This window comes from Geotrypetes seraphini, chromosome 2, assembly GCF_902459505.1.
Source record: "Geotrypetes seraphini chromosome 2, aGeoSer1.1, whole genome shotgun sequence".
Lineage (NCBI taxonomy): Eukaryota > Metazoa > Chordata > Amphibia > Gymnophiona > Dermophiidae > Geotrypetes > Geotrypetes seraphini.
In genome coordinates this window covers 206,791,788-206,800,089 of record NC_047085.1, presented here as the reverse complement: position 1 = coordinate 206,800,089, position 8,302 = coordinate 206,791,788, and the positions used below count along the sequence as shown (strand labels likewise).

General features: G+C 47.1%; 1 protein-coding gene across 12 annotated transcripts in view; it reads left to right on the top strand.

Moving 5' to 3' along the window:
• Positions 1-2,728: 2,728 nt before the first annotated feature.
• Positions 2,729-8,302, top strand: part of FARS2 (phenylalanyl-tRNA synthetase 2, mitochondrial) — a 732,018-nt gene continuing 726,444 nt past the window's right edge. For 11 of the 12 annotated variants that reach the window (XM_033934773.1, XM_033934769.1, XM_033934766.1 and 8 more), the window contains exon 1: positions 2,729-2,845. The gene's annotated coding sequence lies outside the window, so the exon portion shown is untranslated. The remainder of the gene's footprint in view (positions 2,846-8,302) is intronic. The other variant, XM_033934762.1, reaches the window with a different exon arrangement.

Genomic DNA, 8,302 nt, shown 5'->3' with positions numbered 1-8,302 from the left:
ATAGCTCAGGAGACCCACCACAGGCCTGTAACCATACAGGCCCCCCCCAAGAAAACTGAGCTGCGACTATTACCAGGTGCGAAGAAACCTCTCGCAACTGGACGCAAAATCATTCAGCAAACGGTCCCATCCCACTACCAACAAATGAACGCCATCACTATGGTACAATCCCGCACAAGCAACATCCACCCACTCATGCAAAATATGCCACCCGCCATGACCTACAACCCATTTTCCAACTTGCCTATTAAGCTTAGTCAATCCCCGTCGCCAACGCCGAGAGGCCAGACAACGGGGGCGTGGCACAATATCGGACCACACCAGCAAAACCCCAGGGAACCAATCAAGCACCACCCGCAAAACATCTTTCATTCGATTAACCAAGTCCTTCCCCGGACAGTCATCCACATCATTTCCCCCAAGTGCAGCAGAAGAATATCCGGATGCCGACTCCGACACCGCAAATCCTCTAGTAACGACAGCAGTTGACTACAACGCATCCCTCGCTGTCCCTACCAGGAAACACGGAGTCCAAGATGACCCAAACCAAGATGCTGCCCTCCAGGACGGATACTTGCACGTTCACTAGTCCAGTGAAAAAGGAATGGCCCACAATCCAAAGAAAATAAGAGGGGCGTCTAGAAACTGAAAAGAAAAACAACAATATCAAAACACTCATCTGAATGACCCCCCCAGCCAAATTCCCCCTCCCATTAAGGGGCACCCTGCCCAGAACCTCCCCAAATCCCGAACCCCCATGATGAATATAGCCCCAGAAGGCCTCCGAAGCACAGCGCCCCAGTCTCTGAATGCCCTCATCCGACATGCCAGCCAAACTAGCACTTGTGGCAGCGTCCAAAACCGAATCCTCGTAAGCCAACAGTAAACCATAATCCTGCGGATTAGCATGACCCCATATGCTCACAAGCTGCATAAATGCCCGCACCCAATTAATGATCGTACGAGCCACCGGGAAAGGTTTAAAGTCCTTTCGATCACGCTTGGATTTCTTGTGACCCCGTCTATGAGCCCTACCCTCCAAGAGCCGAAAAATATCCAAGCATGACCTCCGCCCAATGCTTGGTAAGAGCCACCAATGCAGGCGCACCCTGCACCTCCCCCCCGATCCCTACAGAAGAATCTAAACCCCTCGACCAATCCGCAACTGAAGAGGATGAAGAAGACGAATCCGACAAGGAAGACCCAGATGACGAGGAAGACGACCCCTTACACCTCCGATGACATTTCTTATGCCGCGCCTTCCCTTCCCCAGCAACCTGAGCAGGCGCCTTGTTATCCGGAGTAGAAGATCCCGGAACTCCAACAGGTGTTCCCGAGACACCATGGGCAGCAGTCCCCACAGCCGATGACGTACTGGAATCCAACACCAAGATGCCACGAACAGCAACCTCAGGCATCACAGACGAACTCTGCGCAGGACCCATAACGCCACCGCCAGCAGTCACAGCAGCACTGAGCGCCGAATCCGCTTCGATCTGGAACAGCCTGGCCTCTCTGCATTTCCAGCGCCGCTGTCAGCACCCATTCCAGCTGCCATCATCTCACGACCTCCAGGAAGGATGGACGACACCTGCGGAGACCAAGCAGAAACAGAGGCAGACCAGGAAAACAAACCCCGGGTATACCCACCGGGACTCCCCAACCTGCTCCAAATCCCCCACCGAGAACAAACCCCATGGCCAAACTCCCAGGAACACTCCCCCCCCCCCCACACACACACACTGGGACTCAACAACTCTAGTCCTAATTTATAAACTCTCCCACTCTGTCACTCAAACCCACTGACCCAATCCTATTCCTGCCTTTTGGCGCGAACCCCTCCCCCTATCACTCCTACGACAACTTCTCCATCCCCCCAGCTTGCCTCGCAGGCAACACAGGGCCTCCCATCCCCGTGTTACAATAGCCCTTCGAGACAAGCTCTCTGGCTGCTCTTTATATTATGTAGACAGATACATTTTCTTTGCTCTGCATTAAATGGTGTATGATGTGTGTGTGATCACAGAATCAGTATAGCACATACTGTACATTGTACGAACTGTGAATGAATAGCAATGTTTCTTCTGTTACACGTGTTTTAAAAATTAATAAAAGTAAAAAAAAATGTAGTTTTCATGTAGTGGATGATGTATCTGAATTCTGTGTTAATACGATTGTACAATATGTACAAATTAACCTATTTCTGTTCTGTAAAGTTTGTGAAATAGTCGTATATAGTACATCTCTATTTTGCTTACGATAAAGACAGAAAAACATACTTGTAGCTATGTATTTTCCAGAATGTTATCAAGCAGGGGGTCAGTTAATTGTAGGAGTGGAGACAAGGCAGCTGTCCTGTTTCTCTCTTTCAAATAGTTAACAATTGTAAATATGATGATAGATCCTGCAATGTTTGCTGTCAGTTTTGTTCTGCTGGAGGAGGATCAGATAGTATACAGATAGATTTGGAGAGAGAGAGAATGCCGTTGCTGAATTGGTTTCTTAACCTCTGCTAAAACGACTTACTTAACTACACCAGTGTAATTCCTGCTGTTTCTTACACTGCTATAAGTTTTTAATGTCCTGCATTATTTAAGCTAGCACCATTCTGTGCACCAGCACGTTTTGTAAATGCAGAGCTTTATAGTCATAGTCACGCTGTTCCTTAGGAAGCAATCACGTGGGGAGGGAAAGATCATGTGACAGTGGAGCAGCCTTTACCTGTTACCTCATCAGTGGCAGACGTTGTAAGCTAGAGACCTTGTAGGATGTGAGGCTGCTGCTTGATCCTACAGCCAGAGCAAGCATAGGCATGAAGATACCTCACTGAAGATTGTTTTAAAAAGTAAGACACATTATATTTTGCACAAGTGACATTTGCATAACTTTATGCAGTTCCAGTTTTCACCTTTTGTAGTCTGATTAAAAAAGGCTGTTCATGTTTAGGCACATGGATGTTGTTTTAACATGTGGTCATGTTCATGCCCAGCCAATAAGTAGTGGGAATAGAAGCACCAAAGTGAGTTTTAAATTTTGTTTGGTTTGTGATTGTGTTCAGTTGCAAAACTTTGTAAGCTAAGTAAAATCTCAGCTTTATATTATAGAATCAGATGGTTCTTGGTATTTGCTAATATAGCATTCAGTTCTTGCACTACTTCATCTGTGTATAGTTTGATCTAAAACTGATAGTATTTGCAGGCTCTGTCGTGTTTATTTTAGCACTTGGTGTGGGATGCAGTTATAAAAAGTGGTCAAAGATGTTTTATAGTACAGTATTACTTTATCTTTGTTAGTTTTTTTTTTTTATTGTTGTTGCACTGTTTCTTGAACCATGCCCCCTCCTTCCCTCGGGTCGTATTGATCCCCCCTTAGAATCCAGCATTTCGTCTATCTCTCCAGGTAAGGCACCATCACCGTTTTCTCTCCCAAAATGGTCAGTAACCCTTCCCCTCTCTATTCCTCAGATGGCAAGCATTTCTACACTTACTCTTTCTAGTCTCCCAGGTGACTGACCAGCATCTTCTATTTTTCCTTGTCTGTCCTTATTTCCTTATTCTCTCTGTAGTTTCTTCCATTACTCCCTAAATCTTCTCAGGCAAAAACACAATTCCAGCACAGGCTTATGCTACTATATCCTCCCTCGCAGGACTTCCTTTTGGGGGGAGGGAGGAATGCAGAACTGCTTGAGGGCAGATCTGTATAAAAGCCTTTGTTGGTGCCGAGTCCCTTATGATCTTTGGCCTAGGAAGAGATAGGGCAACAGTAGGAAGAAGAGAAGGGAGATGATACTGGACACGATGATGCTCTCCTGCTGTGCTTCTGCCCTCCCCGCCCCCCAATACTGGTGCTCTAGGTGGACACCTAGGGCTAGATTCACTAAGGACACTGATCATGTCACGACTACTTTGCAACCCAATTGTTCCCCAACCCGATTCACTAACCTTGGTGCCGATCAATCTCCAATCCGATCATGCAAATGAGAGAAATGGCATGCAAATGTAGGAAGGCAGCGATTCACTATTAAACAATTTAAGGAACACCGACTGGGCTGGCTGATCCAGATACAAGCGACTGGTGAGGACCAGTCGCTTGAGCAAAAACCCTGCCCCAACTCTTGCTTGGCTCTCTGCTGTGATTCTCTTGTTTGCCACCCTTCCCTGGAGTGTGAGCCCATGGTTTTAACCCACTTTAAACCCATGGGTTAAAAACATGGGCTCGCGAATAAAACAGTTTAAATTAAAAAACAAAACAAAACACGAACAGCAAACACATGCGTAGACCATCTACAGGCAAAGTAGATGATCTGTGCATGCGATCCTTGCAGTCGGTTTGGGGCATGATTACGATCACCCTCATATGCATGAGGCGCTTCTTGAATCAGCCTCCTGGCCATGGATCGGATCGCTCACGGACCGGATCAGATCCGTGGCCTTAGTGAATCTAGTCCCTAGTCCACCTAAAGGTAAGATTGGCCCTGCATATAAAATTTTTTATACTTAGAAATGTAGCAGATTATTCTTTAGTCAGACACCTGTATCATTCAGAGTCAGACCTGTCTTTTCCAGTGCAATAGGTGAGACATTCTAGATAGCTGGGATATTTCCCCATACCCGCCTGCTGCAGAAGGAATCCACTACGGATTTTTCACTCTGCCTCTGGTGTACTTCACTGTGCAGTTTAGTGCCCTCTACAGATTTTCCTTCTGCATGCATGACTGCAGTCGTGTGTGTTCTCATTTTATTATTTTAAATTTGATGTAATTTTGTCCCCTTTCCGGGTAATTTCATGCTTACTGCAAATTTGAAGCTCTGCCTGCTTGAGAATTCACAGACTTTGGTCTGTAGCTGACAGGCCAATCCCTTTTTGGATACCTGTTGGCCAGCCTGCATAGTTTTATCTAGAACTCAGGGCCGTCCCTGCAGTGTTTCCCCTACAGTTAAGTGGGGGTTGAGTGCAGGCTGTTAGGTGCCCTTGGGAGGCTCAACGATTTCTTACAGGATGCCAGCTGTGCCTCCTGGTGCACATCTGTTGGTCCGCAGGAGTGGAGGTATAGTCAGAGAGAGGAGTCTGACCGGCAGCCCAAAGACCAACTTTGTAGACCAATTCCCAACATTGTGGCAGTGAAATTGTCATACAGTTACTGTGAGAGAGCTGAAAGCAGGTTTGCAGCATGGATCCTGTCAGGTTACAGTGAGTACACAGGCTGACTGCATATGAGAGACATCGGGGGATGTTGGAAAAGCAGGGTTTTGAGTGTTTCTGGATGTTCCCCTGTGATCCCCTCTCCTGAAAAATCATTAAATCGTCATTTTTCAAGTTCTGGAAATGTGTAAAAAGTTGTGGTTTTGGTGTGAATTTTGTGCCAGTGGCCATCTTGGATTTTTAATAAATTTCTTTTTTTCTTCAGCTCCTTGCTTCTTTAAATCTTTGAATTTTGCTTAAAAAAATCTGCTGCTGCAATGGAGTTCATGGGCTTTCCTCATCTGAATTCTTGCCAGGATTGTACAAATTTAGCGCTTTTAGAGCATTATTGTGCCATATGCTGTATGGCGCAGATGAGGGGAGGGCATGTAGCATCCGGTTAAGCTTCTTCCCTGCTGAAGCAGGTGACCAAATGCTCAGCTAGCCTGGCAGGGAGGCTGGCATTGCTTTTGGGGTTCGGCAAGGCTGGTTCTTCCGTCATCCAGGCTGAGGACCCCCCCTTCCCCCCACAGCCTAAGAAACGCCTCTTTTTTTTTTTTTTTCAAATTTTCTTTTTATTAAGAAAAGAAGTATACAAAGAAGTAAACCACAATCCGAATACAAAGAACCAGGAACAAAGTAAAACACCAGACTAGAGGGTCTACCGCGTGGTTTCTGCGCGGAGACAAAAGATACTCAGCAAAAGCCAAGAAGAACCCACCCCCCAAACCCCCCCCCCAACCCCACCCCACACCCCCCAAGCACTCCAGTGTCAGAAATTCAGAAGGGCACTTCGGGCACCCGGAGACAAATTGTCCCAGACCGGAGCCCAAACCGCTCGGAATTTCCTCCATTGACCAAAGCCACTCTTTTTAGTATCCAAATATTCATACTTCAGCAAAGTAAACAGTTCATTTTTCCACATTGTGAGGGTAGGCACCTCGGCCTGCCTCCATAACAAGAGGATACATTTACGAGATAACAAAAAAGCCTTCTTCAGCAACAGGGAATTACCCCTAGAAAGTCCCAAAGAGGTAAAGTGATAAAAAAGGAAAACCTTCGCTCCAAGGGGAAGTCGTTTCTTTAAGATCGTTTGTAGATGAAGGCCAACAAAAGACCAGAAGGTTTGTATTCTGTCACAGGACCAAAACATATGCAACAAACCAGCAGGGGCAGCACGGCATTTAGGGCATTCAGCATGAGAAACGCATCTTTAACTCATCTAAGGGTGACATTATGCCCCAGGAACCAGACACCTTTTCTGAATTTGTAAAAAAAATAGTGTTCTTCCCCTGAGCAGTTTCCATCTGCCTCCGTGGCGTCTTTTAGTGGCATGGTGCCTTTGGACGAGTCCTTGCCTCAGCCTGTTGCAGCTGTTGGTGCTTTTTGATCCTGATCTGAGTGACCCGGAGGCTGATATGTCTCTTACTGATCCCTTGTTTGCTGGTATAGCGCTTCCTGGAATGGGAGATCATGGATTGTGTGCTAGATCTGTGGATCTTTTGGGGGTCTTGGATTCTGGATCTTGGATACTACGGTCCTGAGCTTCTTTCAATTTTCAGCTCTGCCGGACCTAATTGCTGAGTTTTTGCAGGAATTGAACTTAGTCCCTCAGCCAGCTCCATCCACTCCGGAGGATGCTCTGCAAATTTCTGGCGCTTTGTCACTCTTGTTTCCTCTGGCACCGGAGTGTCAGCAGCTTTTGGGTCAGCCCAGGTGGCTTCTTTGGTGCAGGTGTCCAAGTGCACCCCTTCCCCAGTGGAGGTGATATGGTGCTGAAGATATGCAAGACCGCCGTGTGCCTGTGGTCCTCAGGAAACCTTTTGATACAGCTACTTTACATGTCAAAGCTGCTTCGGCGATGTCTGTGGCACCCACCTATCCCCCTTGGCGGCGCACATTAGAGAGGGCAGTGGTGGTTCACCTCTTCAGTTTATGATGGCTGGACCAGATTATCTGGTGGATGCCTTCTATGACATCTTGAGAGCTTTGGCAAAAGTGTTGGCATACTTGCTCTTGGCATGCCAATTACTCTGAGTCAGATTCCACTTTAAAGGCAATATTAGCTAGACTGCCTTTTAAGGGGCACATGTTGCTTGGCAAAGGCCTGGATGATCTATTGTATTCTGTACTGGACTGTCACCCTAAGCCCATGCTTGATAGTGAACCCAAACCCTCTTGGGGTTCTGGTCATTCTAATTTTTGTGGCTCACAGCGCTCCAGATCATACTTGTCTATAATGTTGCAGAGATTTTCACAGAGCTCCTGATGACGGTATGAGGGCTGCAGGTGTTACCAGCCTTCCACCTTCCGTTCTGTACCCCCTGCCAGAAATCCACGAGGCTGATAGGCCGAGGGATGCTGCTCTGCAGATAGGGGAACATCTCTCAGCATTTCTTTCTGCTTGGATGCGTCTCACGTTAGGCTAGTGGGTCTTGCACAATTTTCGGTTAGGCTACGTGCTGGAATTTGCTAGACCTGTCAGATTGGTTAGTGGATTCTCCTTTGGGGCGCCAGGATTTAGTGCTCAGAGTTCAGACAACTGTTCAGAGCTGGTGCTGCCCGAACTGTCTGTTTTCTCATGCCAAAGAAAGGTTCAGACGATTGGAGGCATATTCTGGATATTCAGCTAGTGCAACAGAGGCATAATTATGCATTCCCATTTTTCCAGCCAACTGCAAATTTCTCCAGTTTCATATTCTGCAACAGCATTGCCAGTTCTCGGCTCTGCCCTTTAGGCTACCGATGGAGCCTCGGATCTTCACCAATGTGATGGTGGTAGGGGCAGCTTACCTGCGAAAGATGGATCTACAGGTATACCTTTTTTTTGGCAAACTAGCTGATCAGAGCTCCCTTTTTGACTGAGGGACGCCTTATGGTGGAGCAGGTGCTCCAGGTGTTGGAGGACCTGGGCTGGATTGTCAACTTCAGGGAGAGACATCTGATGTCCTTGCAGTCACTGGATTACATGGGAGTCCTCTTTGATACCACTGAGGGCTCTGTCTATTTGCCATTAGCTTGCAGACAGAAGCTGTGTGCTCAGGTTTCTTCTTCTGGAGCAGTCGGCTCCTTCAGCGTGGGATTATCTTCAGGTTCTAGGATCTGTGGTGGTCTTGCTGGA